Below are 13,098 nucleotides of genomic sequence, written 5' to 3' on the forward strand. Positions count from 1 at the left end.
AGAGATGTGCGCGGTTGCTCTGCGACCGGTCTGCGACTAAAGCTGTTACTGTATGCGAAACCTCCTGTGTTGGGTGCGATGGGTGCACGACTCCCACAAATATTTTTATGTCTAAAATGATATATATATGTATTTAATATACATATTAGGGCAAGACATTATATAAGGAATTCGTAAAAGTAATATAGGTTTACTTGTATTAAACTTAGATTACTTTTAAATGTAATTTGGCGAAATCACGTAGGGTTGCGCACAGTCCGCGGATCCCATGTGACCTGAATAAAACAAGATTTGATTGGTTCATAACATTTCCCATTGTAACTAGTAACTATTGAAGGACCCAACCCATTTCAATCATTCTTCTTCGAGCATCTTTGGAGAGTCTTCTCTGTGCTTTGAAGAACCTTAATTTCACAATTTTTTTGGGTGTTTTTTTAAAAAAAAGAACTTGGCTTCAGGACAGCACCAACAGGAGGAGGAACATTCTTCAGAAGAAGAATTTTTGCCAGAAGCTCCACATCCACAAAGACCAGACTCAGTGGTATGGACATTCTTCACTTTTCCTGAAGGACAGAAGAAAGTAAATGCCAAAAAGGTCACCTGCCGAATTTGTGACCGAGTCTTATCTAGAGGCAGTGCTGAAAAAAAGTATTCCTGTGGCACTGCTTCAATGTATAAACATCTGAAGACTATTCATCCGGAAAATCTGGCTCATGAGGAGTGTAGAAGAGCGGAGAGGAACCCTCCACCTGCAGTTCCTAGTACATCTGGAACATCAACTGCTGCATCTCTACCCGACATACGCCCTGAGTTTGGTTTTCTTGAACAGCACTGCGACAAGTGCAAGAAACGTAATATTTTGGGAAGCAGTCTGTCAATATAGTTTCTGCTGCGCAACGGAACCATTGTTGCTAGTTTTTTGTTTGCTTTGTTTTTTGGGAATGCAACATAATTCCTGAAGTTTACTGTTTGTTTAATTTATTTATTTTTAAACACCAAAAAAATACAAAATTGTTCAGAAAAATAACAAAAAATATGAAAGAAAAAAGTTATTCTCAGAACTAACTTCTCTGGTTGAAGAAATAATAATGATATGATAAGGTGTGAAAGTTTGGTTCAATATATGTGTAGAGCATAATTGACTGAAATAATGCATTATTAGTGTATGGTGAATGTATAAGTGCAGAACTATAAGGAAGTGCTACAGCGTGACACTGCAAGCTATTTAGCTGCACTGTGCTGTGGCACTTCCGAAGCACAGGGGTGTGACATATGTACATGAATATGTTGCAACTCTGTGCTTCCCTCTGCACTGCTGCACAAACTGAAGCCATGCGGTGACACAGGCACCCTTGCACCATGATGCAAGGATGTTTGTGTTGTGGGGAGATTGTTTTTGTGCAGGAAGGGATACCTTCCTGCACAACAACAATCAGTAAATGCATTTTCCTCTTTCAATATATGATGTGCAATGCAGCATACATTGAAAGAGGAAAAATGAGGAGAAATGAAAACAATTCTCCTTGTTGTGCCTTGCTACACCAACTGAGGATGGTGCAGTATTCACACACATCTCCAGATTTATGATTTATGATAAATATGGAGATGTGTTTTGCTCTATGAGTCTACATTCTCTGTGAATAGTCCTATCGGTGTCCTCTGTCAAAATGGTTGCACAAGTGGGCACAGTCTCACAGTGTGATTCTAGACAGGCAAGACTTGTCCCTAGAATTTAGCAGAAGAGATGTACTAGTCTGGAAGGTGTTAGGTGACCACAAACATTCTACACATTTGACTACAGCACTGCTTGTGTGAATGCCTGAATCATTTTTCAAATGCATAAGCAGTGACTGGGTTCTAATACTACTAATAGTTGACAACAGGATAGGTTTTTAAGCAGTTATGTATCAGCAAAGAAATTAAGTAACCACATGCTTCTGTCAGATTGGTTGCACAAGTGGACACAGACTCACAGTGTGATTCTAGACAAGGTAGACTATTCCCTGGACTTTACCAGAAGAGACTCATTAGTCTGGAAGGGGTTAGGTGACTGCATACATTCTACACATTTGACTACAGCACTGCTTGTATGAATGCCTGAATCATTCGGCAAATGCATAAGCAGTGACTGGGTTCTAATAATACTAATAGTTGACAACAGGATAGGTTTTTAAGCAGTTGTGTATCAGCAAAGAGATTAAGTAACCACATGCTTCTGTCAGATTGGTTGCACAAGTGGGCACAGACTCACAATGTGATTCTAGACAAGCAAGACTATTCCCTGGAGTTTACCAGAGGATACTCATTATTCTGGAAGGGTTTAGGTGACCGCATCAATTCTACACATTTGACTACAGCACTGCTTGTGTGAATGCCTGACTCATTCTGCTAATGCATAAGCAGTGACTGTGTTCTAATACTACTAATAGTTGACAACAGGATAGGTTTGTTAGCAGTTATGTATCAGCAAAGAGATTAAGTAACCACATACTTCTGTCAAAATGGTTGCACAAGTGGACGCAGACTCACAGTGTGATTCTAGACAAGCAAGACTATTCCCTGAACTTTACCAGAAGAGACTCATTAGTCTGGAAGGGATTAGGTGACCGCATACATTCTATACATTTGACTACAGCACTGCTTGTGTGAATGCCTGAATCATTCTTCAAATGCATAAGCAGTGACTTGGTTCTAATACTACTAATAGTTCACAACAGGACAGGTTTTTAAGTAGTCATGTATCAACAAAGAGATTAAGTAACCACATGCTTCCGTCAAAATAGTTGCACAAGAGGACACAGACTCACAGTGTAATTCCAGACAAGCAAGACTATTCTACTCCTTATTAATTAAATGTTATGATTAAAAACAAAGGTACCTCATAGAACAACTGACCAATTAATAACTCACCTTTTAAATTGAGTTGTAGTTTTTGAAGTACCTGAATCACACACCAGATTTTCTTACGCACACAATGAATGTAGTGCACTGCTCTTAGCAAAACCAAAAAATTGCAAACGTTTCTCTCATTCTGCACACATATACATGTAAATATCAAATCACATTGATTCCCACATTATTCAAAGGCTAACACACATTTCTATTGGTTACACATTTCAACACTTGCCAATTGACATAACTACAATCCTACCCCCATTCTGCTTAATGTCTGTTACCAAAGTAACAGTTCATGGAACATTCAACTGAACACACAGGTCACAAGTGCAGCACACAATGTTGCAAATTCAAACAGCAAGTGTTCTTGACTTTCCATAGTACAAGCTTATCTTATCTAATGTACATTTCAAACAGTTTTTACTAACCAATAAGAAACATGCTTTTAAAACACAGAAACATGCACCCTATTTTTCAGTGTATAATGTTCTTAACCTGCCAATCATTTCTTTTTTAAAACTGCATCTTGTCCACCATTTTAGAAATATCTTATTTTCCAAATTGCCTACTTCACATACAGACATCCTCTGAGCGCATCCAAATTTCCATTCAAGATGCTTAGAGTGTGGATTGTGGGACACAGCTATATTTTCTGGTAAAAAGTTATCCTGAAAGCAGAGGTATTCACGAAGACCTAGCTTTGCAAATTGTAGACATTAAATGGATGGACAGAGAGGATTAAAGTGGCACCAAATAATGCCATTGGTTAAATCCTTTTTACATCTCCAACACCTTGACCTCATAATTATGCACCGTGGTGGCAATGACCTAGGCACATTGACTGTTGTAGGTCTGGAAAAGCTAATGAAGGGCACCTTTGCAGAATTGATGCTACTTTTCCCCCAAACTGCCTTTGTCTATTCTAACATATACCAAAGACAGAAATGGAACTGGTCCAATCATTTTTGTTCACAGAATGAGAAAGCTAGGAAACATATCAATAAAGCTGTTTCTGCTTATCTCAGAGATTATAGGATGGGGTCCATTTACAACAACAATCTGCGTTTTAATATGGATGGCATCTATAGGAGAGATGGTGTACATTTCACAGATGAGGGTAACATAGTCTTTCTCAACAACTTTAGACTCTGCATAGGTACTTACTTGTAGGTACCAAAATCTTCCAATAAACACAAGGGCTCTTTTTATAGCCACCCAAGATCTAAACATATAAGCTTGATTTATAATTAAAAATATTAGTTTCTTTTGTTTAGAGTTGCATACCCAGCGTGTTTTGGAGTCACGCACCCAATGCATTCACACCAAGGGGCTGCGCTAGGAGTTGCGCACCCAGCGCGTTCAAAATAGGGGGCCATGCTGGGAGTCGCGTACCTAGCGAGTTCACACCAGGGGGCTGCGCTGGTCTCGCGACTCTAAATGTTCCCGTAATTTTTTTTAGCTCCTAACACTAATTTATATTCTCCCGGGGACCCCATCCCCCTGGGCCTATATACAATGGTGGAGACCATGGGGGGAGCCCCAATACTCCCACGGTCCTGCCGGCTCCCCGCATCCTTCAGGAGCCGGTATTGCTTTTCCACACGGGTAGTTGCGTGAGACCGCGCTTCCTTTTTTTTCATTTTCGCGACTGGATCCGCGCACCCAGTGCGCATCTCAGTATTTTAAAAAAAATGCTGTTTTTAGCCCTTGAAGTCCTTGTAGGACCCCCTAAGCAGACCTACGGCGTCAGGGTGTTTCAACCTTGTTTTCCGCCTTCATTTTACTGCCATCTTGTGCCTTGCTTCTACCGAGGCACAAGATGGCTGCCAAAAGTTCCTGTTTTAGAGTGTTAACAGCCAATTTGAATGCAGCTCGTGATCGGCAGGGTGCACGTATCCCAATCTGCAGTGTGAGCGGATCCTGATCTGTAAGGTGCGCGAATCCTCCGCAGCCTTAGATGTCAAAACTTTTTTAATTTAGATTTTTTTCAGCAACTACTGAACAGTTTTACACCATTTAACAAAAAGGGATCTTTCTGAACTAAGGGCTACCTTTTTGCCAAATTTGGTGTAATTCCGTTCAGCAGTTTGGGCTGTGGCCGTGTCTAAAGTTTCGAAAGGAAAATTGCATGGGAATAACACTTTTTGGAACCCCCTTTCTTTTTGTCCCCCGCTTGCCGAATCACCCCAAAACTTTTAAGATAGGAGCGGACCGGATCGGGCCAAGAGTTTTGAAAATTTTGCGAAGATTCGTCAATCGGCGCCAAAGTTATTCGGAATAGAATGTAAACTAGGTCCTAACTATAACTAACTACTGGCTACCGCCAGTAGGTAATATAATATATATATATTCACCGAAAAAAAGATCAAAGGTTTCAGGCACGTCGTAGTTAGGCTCAGATTTCACTCATACAAAACCAGTAAAATTCAGCTGTTATAGTTACCTGAGTTAACTATAACTTATGCCCCAGCAATACAAATGAGTATTTTTCTTTTTCATGGTGTAATGATTAAATATCACTGTCTTTGTATTGTATTGCCATTTAGGTTTTTACAATGAACTGTGATTATGAGATGCAAATTATCTGAAGCAAGTTGGTATGCGATATGCTGGTCATTTGTATTGTACACCACGTATGCTGTCCAAAATATGGTATTTTACCAGGATTGCATTGTTCCCTCTTACCACCTATGCTACTCTTCAGTGGGAATGCCCTGGGACATTAGAAAAGCTGTTTATCCGTCCATGTTTGTTTTCATTATATTAGCAATTGAGAAAGGCATGTGAGCCAAAACTCGCTTTGCTGAATACATTGGATGCACTGTTGAGGACATGTCTATGTGTTCCCGTGTTTTTACCTTACACAGGGGAACTTTTTTGTGTGTATTTAACATGAGCCCATCCTCACACTGGGGAAACCTCCAATCAAAAGTTTGGCAGCAGCAGGGATGATCATTTGGAAACATATGTAATGAGCGGTGTTAGATCTGGGGTCTCTAGTTGGCAGAGGTAGGTACCAATGTCCAAATAGGGACCCTTGCTTCTAGTCCGGGTAAGGGGCATACACTCTTTAGATAACCCCTGCTCACCCCCTTGGTAGCTTGGCATGAGCAGACAGGCTTATCAAAGGCAATGTGTAAAGTATTTGTACCAACACTCCCAGTAACACAGTGAAAACACCACAAATGGACTCCACACAGTTTAGAAAAATAAAGTATCTTTATCTAAACTACACAAGACCAAAATGATAAAAATCCAACATACACTGTTCTAAAATAAGTTTTTAAATAAAGGTTTGAGTCAAAATAATCCACAGTTGCGTCACTATTAGCCCAAAGTACCTGTAGATGCGACAAAAGTTCCAAGTGGGAGCTACAGCATTGAAAAACAAGCAATGCGTCACTCCTAAGACCCTGGGGAGGTACTAAAAAAAATCAAAGATCTAAATACTATTCTTGAGAAGAACATTGACCAAACAAAGGTAACTAAATTTAAGATGAATGAATGAATGAATATTCAACTTGTAGAGCGCTAACTTAGCCCATGGGCATCAAGGAGCTAAATAGAGAGCAATGTGCAGGCAGGTGAAGTCACAATCAGACCAGCATCTCAGAGAACAAACAGGTCTTTAAAGTCTTTCGAAAGAGCTTGTGTGATTGTCGCCCCGACATTTTGTCTGGGAGAGAATTCCACAGATTAGCTGCAGCAGTTGAAAAAGCTCTTCCGCCCCATCTCATCTTTTTAAACCTAGGAACGATAAGGAGATATTTTCTTTCTGAACTGAGTTTCCTCGTGGGAGCATAGTGTTGAAATAAAGCTTTAATGCCCACTGGAGCCAGGCCATGGTAGGCGTTGTGAGTGAGGCAGAGGGTTATAAACATAATTCTGCGATCCATGGGGAGGCAGTGCAGAGAAAGGAGGGACGCAGAGACTGAGTGATGTTTAGGCAGGTCCATCACCAGCCTTGCTGCGGAAATCTGCACCAGCTGTAGACGACACAGCTGTCCTTTGTTAATGCCCAAATAAAGGGCATTACAATAGTCCAATCTGGACAGTATTAGTGCAACAACAACTTGTTTGCGTGAAGCAAATGAAAGGAACTGTGAGATTTTCCTTATGAGCCTAATTAGCCCAAAGCAGGTAGCCACCATCCTGGAGACCTGCAGGTTCAAAGAAAGGGAATTGTCAACCACAATTCCCAAGTTTTTACCCTGGGAGACAGGAATTGGGCAAGGGCCCAAGGAGTCGGGCCACCACTCCCTTGACCAAGTATCCAGCTTGTCCCCAAAAATCGAACCTCCGTCTTCTTGCCGTTCAGTTTTAGATAGTTTTGCACCATCCAAGATGCAATCTTTAAAGTTGCGAGCAGACTTGCTGATTTTATGAATGATAGACACCATTATTTGAGTGTCGTCCGCATACGACAACACATCCAGCCCAAATGATTTCACCACCTTTTCGATAGGGGCCACATAGATATTAAACAACGTAGGGCTCAGGGAAGAGCCCTGAGGTACTCTGCAAACAAGGGATGCAGGGTCCGAATAGAAATTTCCCAATTTTGCTGTTTGGGACCGTTCGCTAAGAAAAGTGGCAAGGAGAACCAAAGCCGACCCCCCCAACACCTATCTCCCTGAGACCCTCCACAATAGGGTGTCAAACGCTGCGGTAAGATCAAGTAAAATGAATAAGGTGGTATGACCTGCATCCATCTGAGTCCAAATGTTGTCAAATACCGCAGTGAGTACAGTTTATGTACTATGACAGCTTCTGAACCCATGTCGAGAGCCATCAAGTATTTGGTGGTGCCTCAGATAGGCAATTAGGTGGGAGTTCAGGTAAGATTCTAAAATCTGCGCTGGGACCGGCAAGAGGGAAATAGGACAAACATTTTTAAGTTCTATCAGGTCCACTGAGGGCTTTTTTAGAAGTGGCCTAACCACTGCCGCCTTTCAAGCCAAGGGATAGCGTCTCTTTGAGATGGCTAGATTAAGGACAGTGGTGAGGTGCGGAATAATCGCAGTTTTAGCACTTTTAAGAACCTTCAAGGGACAGGGATCCATAGGCTGACTTAACTCCTTTTAGTAGGTGCACTATAGTCTCTGGGGATAAATTTGGAAAAGCAAGTAAGCTGGGGGTCGCCATCGTACTGGAGCTGTCCATTAGATGAATTTCAGGCAGGGCATCCCATGTCTTGTTCAGATTTAAGGCTTCCAACTGGACATATATGTCTGATATCTTAGTGCAGAAACAGGTAGAGAGTCTATCGGGGAGCTCCTGTAAAGGCTCCACAGGGTCACTAACCGTGGGAGAGACAAGAGATTAAAGAATGTTGAAAAGCTCTTCGGAGGATTTGAGAGACTCTGAAATTTTTAAGTAGTACATACCCTTTTCCACCATTATAGCTGTTTTATATGGTTTCAAGCATTGTTTATGCAGTTCTCTACCCAAGGGTGAAAGATCACTGCGCCATAGTTTTTCCTTCCTTCTACACTCCTGTCTCAACTTATACAGTCTCTCAGAGAACCAAGGTGCGGAAGGCCTTTTTCTTGCCGAGTAGTGAAATTTTTTGTGAGCTAGAGTGTCCATATGCGGCTGTGTTAGCACTTAGATGTTCTGGAAGCTGGAAATCTGTAAGAAGGCTGGCGAGGGCCTCATTGCTAATCAGATTAAGATTGCGTTTATCAGCCACTTTCATATTTTCAGGTTGAGTATTCCAAGATGCCGATACCCTTATTTAAAGGGAATAGCGGAGTGGTCTGAACAAGCTAGCGGAAGGGGCTCTCCCACCCTAATCCGATGATCAGTAGAAAAGATCCCGTCTAGGGTGTGGCCCGCTAAATGTGAGGGAGATTTGACCAGTTCTGTTGTGACTTACGTTGTTCTCTAAACAAAAGTTAAAGTCCCCAAGAAGTGTAAAATGTGTTCTTTCTAGGTAGGGCTCCAGACGATTACACAGGTCCTGACTACAGGAGCTCTAGGGCCCGGTTGTCTGTAGCAAAGAACACCAGAAAAACTTTCTGTGGGGTGCGTGTTTGTGGAACAGTATAATGCCTGGTATTGGTCCAACGGTGAGGTGAGTGGTTCAGAGGGACAAGTAAAAGTATCGCTGAACAAAATGCCTAATCTCGCCCCCTCGTCGTCCCACTCTGTCCAATCTGGTGAGGCAGTATCCCAAAGGGATAGCCTCTACAAGCTCGAGACCAGAAAAATCATTGGCCCAGGTTTCACTTAAGTACACCCAGTCTGGTGTATATTGTAAAACAACATTTTTAAAAGCCACGTTATTTTTAATCAGGGACCTAGCGTTAATAAGAAAACCCTAAAGTAACTTCTCAGTGCCCGAGGGGGTAACTATGGCTTTGGTGATGGAAGAGCTCTTCACCTCTCCCCCTATAATTTCAAAGTCACACGACATACAAGAGGAAGACCCCTTTCTAGAAAGGGTTCCAGGATTTAAAGTATGTTTACAAGAAGACTTAGCCATGCACAGTTCCAAAAGTTCCTCTATTGAATACTTTATCTTAATCCTGGAACCTCGCAGAGAAGTACCAGCGTCCCTGGTGCCTGGCGCAGGTTTTGCGCGGACGGGCACAGGCGGGCGTGCCTTTGACGCGACCGCTGCGCGCGTACGCTGCATGTCCGTCAGGTCCTGCTGTTTTTATAGGTTTCCCTCACTGGAGTGCTAACCCACCTGCCTCCTCCCCTCGCTAGCCATCAAAGGAGCAATGGAGCCATCTACACCCTCCACAACAAACTGTAAAGACTGCGGTGGACCGGGGTGCAAGGCAGAAGCAGGAACTAATCACAGATGGAGTTAAAGGAGCGCTTAACAAAATATGAGCAGAGTATAAAAGACAGGAACGACAACAAGTTTCTACGAAACAGCCTGGACTACCAAAGATGTCAAATAAATACATTTGCACAGTGCTTCAACTCAATAAGGAGACAAAGAATTAAGGACACAAACATGACCTTGCACGATCGCACATATAGTGATCTCAGCTCAGACAAAGGGTCAGAAGTAGATCAGGAAGATCTGGCAAGATAAGGGGGAACCACTCGCATTTCCGTGTCTGACGAACTATGTTTTTCACATATAGACCAAAGATCATACCTCAGGCCCCAAAGAGGGTGAGGAAGGCTGCTTGGTGGAGGAAGCACAGGAGGGGAGGCCAAGGACGGAAAAGAACCACGAGGAGAACCATCCGGGAGGAGAAACACATCAAATCGCAAGTCACTAATCCTAAGAAGATCATTGTTGAATTGAGTGAGACTGTACTCACGGAAGAAGACAATGAGACAAAAGAATTAGGTTTCTCACCTTACCCCGACAGCAAATTCAACTGCCCCGCACAGCAGAATAGGCATGTACAGATTAATTACTAAAGTAAATGTTTCTAAATTCCATAACATTTTGAACATGACTCCTTGTAAGACCAACACCACCAAGTACAAGTGAAACAAATTTATTGGTATAAGCCGTTTAGAATTGGAGGGGGAAGGGAACCAGACTGTGAATCAGACAAACAAACAAGCATTGGCATAGCCAATAGGTTTCACCTTTGGGACCTTATAAGTATTTAGTTATGCAGATCAACTGATGCATGGCTAAACACTTTTACGGTCTCAAACGCGAGGCCTATTGGTTATGCCAATGCTTGGGAGAGAGAGAGCTTGCAGTACTCCCTGAAGATGCCCGAATCACTGTACTCTTCCTTCCAGAAAATAAAGTCACCAGCTGCTGTCGCCTTCTTAACAACAAAAAAAAGGCTGAGCCAAAAGAAAAACAAATGTTATCCCCGGTGTTACACAAACATGTTCAAACACAGCTCTTTCGTTAGGGTAAAAAGTACCCACCTGCCAGAAATACTGTGATACAAAAAAGGAAAAGAGCTCGTAGACAGAACTCCAAGTGACAAAATGGATACTGTTTTAAAGATAAGACAGTTTAACTGTGCTGTCTCTTCTCTGGGTGTCCTGTCTGCCTCCTTGCATGGGGTCCAGACGTGCTGTTTTAGCGCCACAGTGTAAAAACGCCTCCGCCCGAAATTGTCACTTATGTTACAATACACAGTAAAGGGCCCGGCGATGAATGGTCTGATTAATCTGAGAACACTGTTCGTGTGAAAAGAATTTATGTAACTAATGAACACACCCATTGTACACCTGGGGGCAGTTTTTGTAAGCACTGGGCAAAACCAAGCATGGAGATGGGACTTTGCACCAATAGTGGGTTCCCGTACGCATGGCACTTTTCACGTTCTGCAAATGCTCAGCTCTCAAAAAAAAAGTCTGCGTCTGCACATTATCGTAGTATTGCCGTTTACATCCAGTAAAATAAAGAGACAAGATCATTTCACAAAAATGGGAATTGAAGAATGAGTCATGTGGCCAGCATATGAATTAATAACAAGCACAAGCGCAGAAACTAACAAAGTTTCAAAGTGAAAGTGATCGCGCTGGAAGGGAGGCAGATGGTGGTTGTGCGCATGGTTTCAAAGTGAAAGTGATCACCCTGGAAAGGAGGCAGATGGAAGCTGCTTGCGTGAACGCAAGCTTTGGGCCAGCAAAAGCCTCTGATAGCATTTTCAAAAGCCACCCACTAAATATCTCACAGACAGCACATGCGCAGGCTCAGCGAGACCTAAAAACAATGGAAGCACTGTTGGGTGATTGATTGGCTATGATAGACAGTCAGACTGAAGGCGCTACTCCATTCTGCCCTAAATCTAGGTACATCCCATCGACCACAAAAGATAATATCAATGTATTCTCTGTGAAAGTAATATGAGAATTACGGATATTAATTTTAAGTCTAACAGAAAAGGAGAACATAGGAATAAGAAGGAACAAGTTATCTTTACATCTGTGGAAAAACTCAAGAACTCTGACAAAGTTATTGTGAAGCCTTCGGACAAGGGGGGCAATATTGATCTATGGGACAAAGAAAAGGACCTTAATTAAGCATCTTTTCAGCTTAATGATATGGATTGTTATAAATAGATCACCAAGGAGGAATACCAATCATGTCATAGAAGATTTTACGGACAAACTTAAATCCTGGAGAGACCAAGAGCTTTTGAGTTGGTGTTAGACCTGTCTGGCCTTTTGCGTAGCTCCTCCAATTATGAATTTATTTTGTCCCCCTTTTTGCCCCTCATACCTTTGTATCTTTTTGTGTCCACTAGATTTTTATGGTGCTGGCCTGGGGCGATAGGTGCTCTTTTACCCTCATAGTTCTTCACTTTAGGCCTAGGCGCCTTTCCTGACAGGAATTCACCCAGGTTTACAAAATGGTGGTTTTCAACTGTCACAACTGTCACACCTGGGGTCTGTCCCATAGGATAGAGTAGGGCATTCCAGAACCTTCTGGTCCTTTCTGGACCTCTGAGGGTCAGCCTATATAAGGCGGAATGCTAGTCAGCCATTTTGTCTTTCCAGAGAAGGCTAGCTGGAGTTAAGGCTGTAGCATAAGGCGAGGGTAGGATCATCAGAGGGTTGACCTCCCAGTGTAGGGACGCTCCTTACTGATTCACCACCCTTCTCCCCTTGTAGTTGCTGACCTGACCCTGCTGGGGAAAATCCTGGAGACCCTGGGCACCTGTTTCATCTGGTCTCAGAAGAAAGAGTGGGTGAGAGAGATTGTACGGAGTGAGGCTCCATCCACTGGACAGTGAGAGAAAAGGGGAGGACCATCTAGCCCTTCCAATCGACCCCCCCTCATATTCCCCCCTCCTCTGGCATATCTCCGCGAGTGGGTCTGACCCGACTTGGGATCTTCAAAGTGGTAATCCTGCTCCAGGACGTCAATAGGGATAGAGCCACAGAGCGACCCGACTCACGATTCTCTCCTTACCCTCATTAATGTCGAATTCTAGCGGGTGCTGAGGGAGATTACCACGTCCCTGCCGGGTGCCCCCTGTTTTCGTCTTCAGCGGATCATTGGCTCTTGTGACGGAGAGGCTCGGGGAAGCCGCCGAGCAGTGGTGTTCTGGTTCCGCTTCTGCGCGGAGGAGAGAGAGAAGCGTCTCTCCTTGGTGTCGGCGCAGCAGAGGCGGGACTGGTAGGAGTGTTCCCGGGAAGGAGCAGCCTGTAGCGCCAGCCCTGAGGTGAGAGGCGGCGTCAACGCGCGACTCCTGCGCAGGACAGGAAAAGTAGTGCTTCTGACGGCCAACGCAAAGGTGAGGTGAGGGAAAGCGC

Source organism: Lissotriton vulgaris, chromosome 3_1, assembly GCF_964263255.1.
Source record: "Lissotriton vulgaris chromosome 3_1, aLisVul1.2, whole genome shotgun sequence".
NCBI lineage: Eukaryota > Metazoa > Chordata > Amphibia > Caudata > Salamandridae > Lissotriton > Lissotriton vulgaris.